Raw genomic sequence first — 12,045 nt, forward strand, 5'->3', positions numbered from 1 at the left:
ATTGACTGGTTACATCACAGCCTGGTATGGAAACACCAATGCCCTTGAACGGAAAATCCTACAAAAAGTAGTGGATACTGCTCAGTCCATCATGGATAAAGCCCTCCATACCACTGAGCAATCTACATGAAGCATTGTCCCAGAAAAGCAGCGTCCATCATTAGGAACCTCTTACTACCTAGGCCATGCTCTCTTCTCGCTGCTGCCATCAGGAAGAAGGTACAGGAGCCTCAGGACTCACACCACCAGCTTCAGGAACAGTTATTACCCCCCAACCATCGGGCTCTTGAACCAGAGGGGATAACTTCACTCAACTGCCCTCACCCCATCACTGAACTATTCCCACAACCTATGGAATCACTTCAAGGATTCTTCACCTCCTGTTCTCAATATTTATTGCTTATTTATTAATTATTTTTTTCTTTTCTTTTTGTATTTGCAATTTGTTGTCTTTTGCACACTGGTTGTTTGTCTTTCACATTGGGTGTGGTCTTCCATTGATTCTGTTGTGATTATTTGTATTTACTGTGAATGCCCTCAAGAAAATATATATATATTGTGATAATAAATTTATGTTGAACTTTGAACTTTGAGTCTAGAAGAAAGCAAGGTAATATTTATGAATGATGTACAATTCAAAGGGCAATGACAAGGTAGATGGTGAGATATTTCTCCTTATGAGGAGCCAAGGCATAGTCTTCAGTCTACAGACATGTACAGATCATTTCTCTTCACCATTCCATCAATCTACTGATCTTGTCAAACTTTCTAACCGTCATTTTCTTTTTGTACTTGCTTTGTTTTTAATTTAGCACTGATACCTCAAAGTATGGGCTCAGATTGTTGTGTCACAGCATCATGGATTTTTGGAAACCTCAACCCCAGATTAAAAAGGAAAGGGAGTCAAAGTCATAGGTCATAGAGAGATTAAGCATGGAAATAGACCTTCAGCTCATCAAATTCATGGAATTACAGAACATATTGAATTTATGGCATAAATACATAAAAACAACCAAGTTAGTGAATGTATCCAACATGCTATGTATGCATGTTTATGTAAAACAGGTAAGAAACGGGATGTAGAGAACTTGCAGGAATGTGGAGCTGAGGCTGGTTGAATCAGCCATGGTCTTATTGAATGTCACAGCAGGATTAAAGGGCTTATTCCTTCACCTATTTCTTGTGGTCTTACATGTCACAGATCTATGGGTGATAATTCCACAATATAAAACTGTGGTATTAAGTCTGAAAAAGCACACAATTCAGTTAGAATAGATTATTGTTATATACATGAGGGTGCAATGAAATTCTTTGTTCACATGAAGCTCACAGGGTAAATAAAGATCACAAGAGGAACAGATAAAGTGGACAGCCAGAGTCTAATACAAGGGGACAGAATTTTAAGGTGATTTGAGGACAGTATAGTGCATGAAAGTAGCATTGAGGTAAAATGGTCGCGTAATGGCAAGCATAATGCTTTACAGCACCATCGATAAGATCAGGGTTCAATTCCTGCCACTGTCTGTGTAGAGTTTGTACATTCTCCACGTGACCGTGTGGGTTTCCTCTGGGTCCTCCAGTTTCCCCTCGCATTCCAAAGTCGTACTAGTAACTTGTGGGCAGGCTATGTTGGTGCCCAACACATGGCAACACTAACAACAGGAATTCTGCAGATGCTGGAAATTCAAGCAACATACATCAAAGTTGCTGGTGAACGCAGCAGGCCAAGCAGCATCTATAGGAAGAGGCGCAGTCGACGTTTCAGGCCGAGACCCTTCGTCAGGACTAACTGAAGGAAGAGTGAGTCAGGGATTTGAAAGCTGGAGGGGGAGGGGGAGATGCAAAATGATAGGAGAAGACAGGAGGGGGAGGGATAGAGCCGAGAGCTGGACAGGTGATAGGCAAAAGGGGATACGAGAGGATCATGGGACAGGAGGCCTAGGGAGAAAGACGGGGGGGGGGTGACCCAGAGGATGGGCAAGAGGTATATTCAGAGGGACAGAGGGAGAAAAAGGAGAGTGAGAGAAAGAATGTGTGCATAAAAATGAGTAACAGCTGGGGTACGAGGGGGAGGTGGGGCCTAGCGGAAGTTAGAGAAGTCAATGTTCATGCCATCAGGTTGGAGGCTACCCAGACGGAATATAAGGTGTTGTTCCTCCAACCTGAGTGTGGCTTCATCTTTACAGTAGAGGAGGCCGTGGATAGACATGTCAGAATGGGAATGGGATGTGGAATTAAAATGTGTGGCCACTGGGAGATCCTGCTTTCTCTGGCGGACAGAGCGTAGATGTTCAGCAAAGCGGTCTCCCAGTCTGCGTCGGGTCTCACCAATATATAAAAGGCCACATCGGGAGCACCGGACGCAGTATATCACCCCAGTCAACTCACAGGTGAAGTGATGCCTCACCTGGAAGGACTGTTTGGGGCCTTGAATGGTGGTAAGGGAGGAAGTGTAAGGGCATGTGTAGCACTTGTTCCGCTTACACGGATAAGTGCCAGGAGGGAGATCAGTGGGGAGGGATGGGGGGGACGAATGGACAAGGGAGTTGTGTAGGGAGCGATCCCTGCGGAATGCAGAGGGGGGGGGAGGGAAAGATGTGCTTAGTGGTGGGATCCCGTTGGAGGTGGCGGAAGTTACGGAGAATAATATGTTGGACCCGGAGGCTGGTGGGGTGGTAGGTGAGGACCAGGGGAACCCTATTCCTAGTGGGGTGGTGGGAGGATGGAGTGAGAGCAGATGTACGTGAAATGGAGGAGATGCGTTTAAGAGCAGAGTTGATAGTGGAGGAAGGGAAGCCCCTTTCTTTAAAAAATGAAGACATCTCCCTCGTCCTAGAATGAAAAGCCTCATCCTGAGAGCAGATGCGGCGGAGACGGAGGAATTGCGAGAAGGGGATGGCATTTTTGCAAGAGACAGGGTGAGAAGAGGAATAGTCCAGATAGCTGTGAGAGTCAGTAGGCTTATAGTAGATATCAGTGGATAAGCTGTCTCCAGAGACAGAGACAGAAAGATCTAGAAAGGGGAGGGAGGTGTCGGAAATAGACCAGGTAAACTTGAGGGCAGGGTGAAAGTTGGAGGCAAAGTTAATAAAGTCAACGAGTTCTGCATGCGTGCAGGAAGCAGCGCCAATGCAGTCGTCGATATAGCGAAGGAAAAGTGGGGGACAGATACCAGGATAGGCACGGAACATAGATTGTTCCACAAACCCAACAAAAAGGCAGGCATAGCTAGGACCCATACGGGTGCCCATAGCTACACCTTTAGTTTGGAGGAAATGGGAGGAGCAAAAGGAGAAATTATTAAGAGTAAGGACTAATTCCGCTAGACGGAGCAGAGTGGTGGTAGAGGGGAACTGATTAGGTCTGGAATCCAAAAAGAAGCGTAGAGCTTTGAGACCTTCCTGATGGGGGATGGAAGTATATAAGGACTGGACATGGCAACACTTGTGGGTTGCCCCCGGCACATCTCGGACTGTTTTGATTGTTGACGTAAATGACACATTTCACTGCTGTTTCCATGTTTCGATGTCCATGTGACAAATAAAGCTAATCTTTAGTCTTTAGATTAGTCATGATATTACATGTAGAGCAGGAATTAGGGTCAAATGGCCTGGTCCTGGTTCTAATTCTAATTTTTTCTAGCTATCCGCAAAAAATACATCAGGAGCTGTAAGCATAATGAATATTTATTGCCTTTGCTTTGTTGCTAACTACAGATCCAGGGCCAGTGTTTCACTCATTGATCTTTCCTGGAGAAAAAAGGGAAATAGAAGGAAGGAAGACATTAAAAAGCAGGTCAGTGGTGATAAAGTGACAATGTGGTTGGGCAGAGAGCAGGTGCTGAAAGATAAGGGAAACATAGAAATTGAGATACTAATGAAACATAGAAACATAGAAAATAGGTGCAGGAGTAGGCCATTCGGCCCTTCAAGCCTGCACCACCATTTATTATGATCATGGCTGATCATCCAACTCAGAACCCTGCCCCAGCCTTCCCTCCATACCCCCTGATCCCCATAGCCACAAAGGCCATATCTAACTCCCTCTTAAATATAGCCAATGAACTGGCCTCAACTGTTTCCTGTGGCAGAGAATTCCACAGATTCACCACTCTCTGTGTGAAGAAGTTTTTCCTAATCTCGGTCCTAAAAGGCTTCCCCTTTATCCTCAAACTGTGACCCCTTGTTCTGGACTTTCCCAACATTGGGAACAATCTTCCTGCATCTAGCCTGTCCGATCCCTTTAGGATTTTATACGTTTCAATTAGATCCCCCCTCAATCTTCTAAATTTTAAGAGTACAAGCCCAGTTCATCCAGTCTTTCTTCATATGAAAGTCCTGCCATCCCAGGAATCAATCTGGTGAACCTTCTTTGTACTCCCTCTATGGCAAGGATGTCTTTCCTCAGATTAGGGGACCAAAACTGCACACAATACTCCAGGTGTGGTCTCACCAAGGCCTTGTACAACTGCAGTAGTACCTCCCTGCTCCTGTACTCGAATCCTCTCGCTATAAATGCCAGCATACCATTGGCCTTTTTCACCGCCTGCTGTACCTGCGTGCCCACTTTCAATGACTGGTGTATAATGACACCCAGGTCTCTTTGCACCTCCCCTTTTCCTAATCGGCCACCATTCAGATAATAATCTGTTTTCCTATTTTTGCCACCAAAGTGGATAACTTCACATTTATCCACATTAAATTGCATCTGCCATGAATTTGCCCACTCACCCAACCTATCCAAGTCACTCTGCATCCTCTTAGCATCCTCCTCACAGCTAACACTGCCACCCAGCTTCGTGTCATCCGCAAACTTAGAGATGCTGCATTTAATTCCCTCATCCAAGTCATTAATATATATTGTAAACAACTGGGGTCCCAGCACTGAGCCTTGCGGTACCCCACTAGTCACTGTCTGCCATTCTGAAAAGGTCCCATTTATTCCCACTCCTTGCTTCCTGTCTGCTAACCAATTCTCTATCCACATCAATACCTTACCCCCAATATCGTGTGCTTTAAGTTTGCACACTAATCTCCTGTGTGGGACCTTATCAAAAGCCTTTTGAAAATCCAAATATACCACATCCACTGGTTCTCCCCTATCCACTCTACTAGTTACATCCTCAAAAAATTCTATGAGATTCGTCAGACATGATTTTCCTTTCACAAATCCATGCTGACTTTGTCCGATGATTTCACCGCTTTCCAAATGTGCTGTTATCACATCTTTGATAACTGACTCCAGCAGTTTACCCACCACCGACGTTAGGCTAACCGGTCTATAATTCCCCGGTTTCTCTCTCCCTCCTTTTTTAAAAAGTGGGGTTACATTAGCCACCCTCCAATCCTCAGGAACTAGTCCAGAATCTAACGAGTTTTGAAAAATTATCACTAATGCATCCACTATTTCTTGGGCTACTTCCTTAAGCACTCTGGGATGCAGTCCATCTGGCCCTGGGGATTTATCTGCCTTTAATCCCTTCAATTTACCTAACACCACCTCTCTACTAACATGTATTTCACTCAGTTCCTCCATCTCACTGGACCCTCTGTCCCCTACTATTTCCGGAAGATTATTTATGTCCTCCTTAGTGAAGACAGAACCAAAGTAATTATTCAATTGGTCTGCCATGTCCTTGCTCCCCATAATCAATTCACCTGTTTCTGTCTGTAGGGGACCTACCAGTCTTTTCCTTTTTACATATCTATAAAAGCTTTTACAGTCAGTTTTTATGTTCCCTGCCAGTTTTCTCTCATAATATTTTTTCCCCTTCCTAATTAAGCCCTTTGTCCTCCTCTGCTGAACTCTGAATTTCTCCCAGTCCTCAGGTGAGCCACTTTCTCTGGCTAATTTGTATGCTTCTTCTTTGGAATTGATACTATCCCTAATTTCTCTTGTCAGCCACGGGTGCACTACCTTCCTTGATTTATTCTTTTGCCAAACTGGGATGAACAATTGTTGTAGTTCATCCATGCAATCTTTAAATGCTTGCCATTGCGTATCCACCATCAATCCTTTAAGTGTCATTTGCCAGTCTATCTTAGCTAACTCACGTCTCATACCTTCAAAGTTACCCCTCTTTAAGTTCAGAACCTTTGTTTCTGAATTAAGGGATACATGAAGATAGAGGAACAGAAACAACAAAAGAAAGCAACATACACACTCAGTGGTCACTTTATTAGATACCTCCTGTACCTAATAAAGTGGCCAGTGAGTGTATGTTCGTGGTCTTCTGCTGCTGTAGCCCATCCACCTCAAGGTTCCACGTGTTGTGCATTCAGAGATGCTCTTCTACACACCACTGTTGGAACTCGAGGTTATTTTAGTTACTGTCACCTTCCTGTCAGCTTGCACCAGCCTGGCCATTATGGGGCAAGTACAGACATTACAGAAAAGAGAAAGAGAAAGGAGATAGGGAAACAGAACAGCTACAGTGTCGCGGGAGCTGCAGGCATCAAGGGCACAGATGTCATCATGAGAGATTGACTAAAAGAGCAATTGTTTTCACCTTCATTCTAATTAGGAATGTTGTTATTTGCGGTTATATTGATATGAATAATGTAATGCATGTGTATATTCTATACTGTCCTTCTTATTATTAATGAGCTTGAATGCTGTGACAAATGTGACCAAAGGCAGGCACACTAAACCCTTGATACTCAGATATCTGCCCTTAGCTTTGGCCCATTTCATATCTTCTCTACACAGAATAATGCTTTGAAATGCCAAGTGGCCTAAAAAATCTATTTTCTAAGCCAAACCTGATAAACCCATTTAGAATCAAATACCTCAGGGTATTTGCTTTGGTGAGTGTTTTGTTTTACAGTTAGGCTTTGAGAGCAGCAGGAACAGTAAAATAAATGTTCTTTTCAATAAGGATGCAGCACACAAATAATTCTCGCAACCTCCTGTTTTCATTTGAGTAACCCAGTGGAAATGAATGCATTGTATAAAGAGAATGCAAGTTAAGGATTGATAGTTCATTAAAAATAAACTACTCTTGAAAGCTATCAAAAACATAACTATCTATTTGTGATGGAGAATTGTTTCTCATCACCCTTTTCAATGCAAACTTATTTTCACCTTGAATCATTTTCATGCGCTATTTTCTTTAAATATTGCAGAATAGCAGCTTGAAGATTCAAGATATCACTGCATTGCCATAATATGAGGTACTGTGGTGATTGTATCTGTAAAAGGTCACCTAAATTTCATCTTAAAAAGCAGAGAGAAAATATTCATCTCTTTTAATTGGCATTGTGTCAATTACATATGCATGATTTAGAATAAAGCATTTGACATCTTCCTATTTTCCAAGTATTTACATCACCTGCATTGAGGTGATGAGATTCTGTAACACTCAATATGGTTGCTGAAGATGTCTGGTGATTATCAAATAAGTCATCTCAAAAGCAAATTCATTAAATAAATAACTTCACATGTTCATAAAGGAAAGACAGACCTTGATTTGATGTGGCACTCTTAGGATTATGGGTAAGATCATCAACTTGGCCCAAAGGACGTTTCTAATCCTTCTCCCACTTTATATGAATGCCCCTTGTGAAAAAGGTACTGACCAGGAGCAAAGATTTGTTCAATTTATTTTGTATATACAGCAGTATGGAAGCGCTTCTGCAAGACAGAATGAAAGGTGACTTCATTGTACGAGAGGTTTTGACAGGAATAATGCTAAAATGATCGGGAAACCCCAAACAAAGGGGATTCATTTCAAAATAAAGTGTCACCCATTCCAGATGTGTATGGACCTTTGGAATTCTCTACCCCATGACCATGGAGGCTGAGTCACTGAATATATTCATATTTGAGAGAGTTGGATATTTGGACCATAAAGAAGTTAAAGGTTATGCAATCAGGCAAGAAAGTAGAACTGAGACCACAATCAAATCAGCTGTGAACTTAATGGGAACATCAGAGAGCAAGAGAAGCAGGAGTGGGCTGATTGGCTTCTCATGCCTGCTATGTCCTTCAGTACGATTATGGATAACCTATTACTTGAGTGTCACTTTCCTGTACTGACACTGTATCCCTTGATTCCTTTAAGGTCTGAAACTCTGTTGATCTCTGTCTTGAATATACCCAGTGGCAGAGTCTTCACAACCCTCTTTGATGCAGAATTCTGAAGATTTGGTCTCCTGTGGATGAAGAGATTTCTTCAATGGTCTGAATGGCCAGCCCTTTATTTTGAGACCTGCATTCCAGGCTCCATACACCCAGCCAGGAGAAATATCAGCTCTGGATTTACTCTGAAAAGTCCCATAAGAACACCTCCTGAACTCAACTGAGTGCCAAGTGAACATGGTGGCACTGTGGTTAGCACATCGCTTTACAGTACCAACGACCCCAGTTCAATTCCCACCGCTGCCTGTAGGAACTCGTACGTTCTCCCCATGACTGCGTGGGCTTCCTTTGGGTGATCTGGTTTCCTCCCACAGTCCAAAGACGTACTGGTTGGTAGGTTAATTGGTCATTGTAAATTATCCCATGATTAAGCTAGGATTAAGTCAGGGGATTGCTGGGTGGCACGGCTTGAAGGGCTGGAAGGGCCCGTTCCATGCTGTCTATAAATAAATAAATCTCCTCATACGACAAAACCACCATCCCAGGAATCAGTCTGTCACGTGTATCCTTCCTTAGGTTTAGATCAGATCCATACATAAAATTCCAGATGCAGTCTCACCAATGCCTCTGCAAATGGAGCAAAACTTATTCAAGTCCACTTGCAACAAAGACAAGTCTTTCTTATTGCTTGTGGACTTCCATTGATCGGTGTACAGTTAGAACCAGGTCCTCTGGAACACCACCACCATTCAGTCTTTAGAGACACAAGATGCTGCTCGACTAGTCCAAAAGATTGACTGCCCATTTCCTTCCATAGATGTTGCCTGACCCACTGATTTCCTGCAATGCTTTGTGCGTTGCTCTAGATTGCTGCATCTGCAGCCTCTTGTGCCTCCATGCCGTCTGACCTGCTGAGTTCCTCCAGCAGATAGCTTGCTGTGTCATCTTTCAAGCTTTCACCATTTAAAAAATGGTCTTTCTTTCTATCTTTTTCTACTGAAGTGGATGATATCACAATTTTCCACATTCCATTCTATAGGTAACGTTTTTGCTCGTTCATTTATCTGGAATATATTTCCCTGAAGGCTCTCTGCATAGTCCTCATAATGCATTTGCTTCCAAACTTTGCTTCATCAACAAATCTATCCAATCCAATGAGATAGATTGTGAATAGGTTGGGCCCCAGCATCAAATCCTAATTTATTAGGGCCTTCTGTCAGTCCAAGTACATTACAATCCCTACATCATCATTACCTATTTCTTTCATTACACCTTCACGATGTTGGTTTTCAATGGGACTGGATATGTTTGTACATGTATCGCTGAAAATTAACATGAAGGTATAGCATGCAACTAGGGAAGCAAATGGAACATTAGCCTTTATTGCAAGATAATATGAATAGCAGTTAGAAGTCAACTGCAATTATTCAGAGCCCTGATGAGACTACATTGGAATAAGGATATACTTGTGATAGGAGTCCAAAAACAGTTTCACCAGAGTGATTACTGAGATGGAATGATATATTTTATTCTTAGCATGATTTTGTGGAGCTAGACGGCTCGACAGGATGACGCTTCCCCTGGTTGGGGTGTCTAGAACGAGGTGCCACAGTCACCCATATAAGGGTTTTACCATTCTGGAATGGGGTAAGAAGAAGTTTCTTCACCCAGAAGGTGCTGAGTCCTTGAAATTCTCGAGCCAAGAGGGCTGCAAAGGCTAGGGTATTACGCTTTTTCAAGATAGCAGTGGACATGTTTTTGGATATAAATGGAATATGGGGATGTGGAGTTTGTGTGATAAGTTATGGTGATGCTGAGGTGAAAGATTGGCTATAATATGAGTGAAGGGTGGAGTAGGCCTCACTTTTTCGTATTCCTATCTCACTTTCCCCAAAATATTTTGGTCCACTGAGAAGTTAAACTGCCTCAAAGATTGGACTCCAAGATCATCAGAGTACACAGGATGCTAATCATGTTTCTAATCTAACAGTCGTTCACTCTCCAGTAACAGATGTCCTGCAGCATCGACACAGGCCCTTCAGTCCACTGAGTCTGTGACAGCCATTTACAACAATCCTACAATGATCGCATTTATTTCTCCCATACTCGCATCAGGCCTCCCTGGATTTTGCCACTTACCTGCACACCAGTGGCAATTTACCATGGCCAATTAAGCCACTGCTGCCAACCTGCACACTTTTAAAATGTGGGAGGAACATGGTAGTGCAGTGGTTAGCACAGACACGCAGACGGCCTGGGTTCAATACCCATCACTGCCTGTAAGGAGTTTGTACCTTCTCCTTGTGACCGCATGGGTTTCCTACCACAGTCCAAAGATGTACTGGTTGGCAGGCTAATTAGTCATTGTAAATTGTCCCATGCTTAGGCTTGGATTAAATTGGGGGATTGCTGGGTAGCGTGGCTTGAAGGGCCAGAAGGGCCTATTCCGCACTGAATCTCAATAAACAATTAAAAAAAACTAGAGTACCTGGAAGAAACCTTTACAGTCACAGAGAGAAAGAACATTCAAACATCACACAGAGAGCATCAGGGGTTCAGCTTGAACCCAGGTCACTAAAGTTGTGAAGTAGGAGTGATGTTATTACTTCCCAGATAAGCAAGGGCACATCCCACACCTTAACTTCTCCTGTGAGAGGATTCATGATTAGGGATTGAACCTGCTGAAGGGTAATTCATTTAGATTCAGTTGTTTCATTAGGATTTTGGAATTTTAGTTTCGATTATCTTAAAGGGCAGCTCAATGTATTTGTCCAAACAAGTAAACACAGGAACAGGACTCATGTAGACTATTTAGCCATTAGAACATGTTCTGACACTCACTGGTGCCGTGACTGATCTATCTCCTAATCCCATCTATTTGCCTTGTCAATATCCCTTAATGTCTTTGGTTACAAAAAAGACCTACGATTGAAAACTTAGAATTCACAACTGACCTAGTTTCAATCATCATTTGTAGGAAACTTGCAAACTTCAGGTAAAAGTATCTCCAGCCTCCACTTGCAAAAGACTTGACTCACGATTTTAAGCTATGCCTGGAGGTCATAGCCTCTCCCCGACCAGTTAAGATGGTTTCTGTTTATCCACCCTCCGGGTTCCCCTTAATACCTTGGAAACATCAATCAAATTACCCATCTAAAATTCAGTGAATACAGCTCTAGTTAACTTAGTCTCTCTAGACTTCCTATTATCAATTTAAATTTTTCTCTAGTGAGGAATTAATTGCCTCACCTCATGATATCTCATGATATCTTGTATCATCTTTGCTTTTAATCACATTGCCTAGGGAGGTGCGGAAAGAATACACCGCTCTCCTTTCCACAGCACAGTAATAGTATTGTAGTTTGGGATAGCTTTATGAGCATAAACCTTTTGGAATCAATGCTTTAATAATTTATCAACAGTCAGGCTCAGCATTCAACTTATGGCAACCGAAGTTAACATTTGAACTAACAGCAAGATATCATATAAATTCTTCTCTTGGTGTTTACAAATAGCTCATGAATAAAGTATATAAGACAGAAGTGAAAAACATACACATTTTCATTATCAGCAAAATAAAAGTGTTTCTTATGTGTGACTCCCTCTCCTCTCCAACATCTTTGTATCACACCACACTCTGCACAATGCCAGCAGTTTACATCAGCTATTGTCTATGTGGTCTCGTTTACAATGAATCCTACAATGGTTGGTTACAAGCAACACACATAAAAGTTTCTGGTGAACGCAGCAGGCCAGGTAGCATCTGTAGGAAGAGGTACAGTCGACGTTTTGGGCTGAGACCCTTCGTCAGGACTAACTGAAGGAAGAGCTAGTAAGAGATTTGAAAGTGGGAGGGGAGGGGGAGATCCAAAATGATAGGAGAAGACAGGAGGGGGAGGGATGGAGCCAAGAGCTGGACAGGTGATTGGCAAAAGGGATATGAGAGGATCATGGGACAGGAGGCCT

The sequence above is a fragment of the Mobula hypostoma genome, chromosome X1 (assembly GCF_963921235.1).
Source record: "Mobula hypostoma chromosome X1, sMobHyp1.1, whole genome shotgun sequence".
Taxonomy (NCBI): Eukaryota; Metazoa; Chordata; class Chondrichthyes; order Myliobatiformes; family Myliobatidae; genus Mobula; species Mobula hypostoma.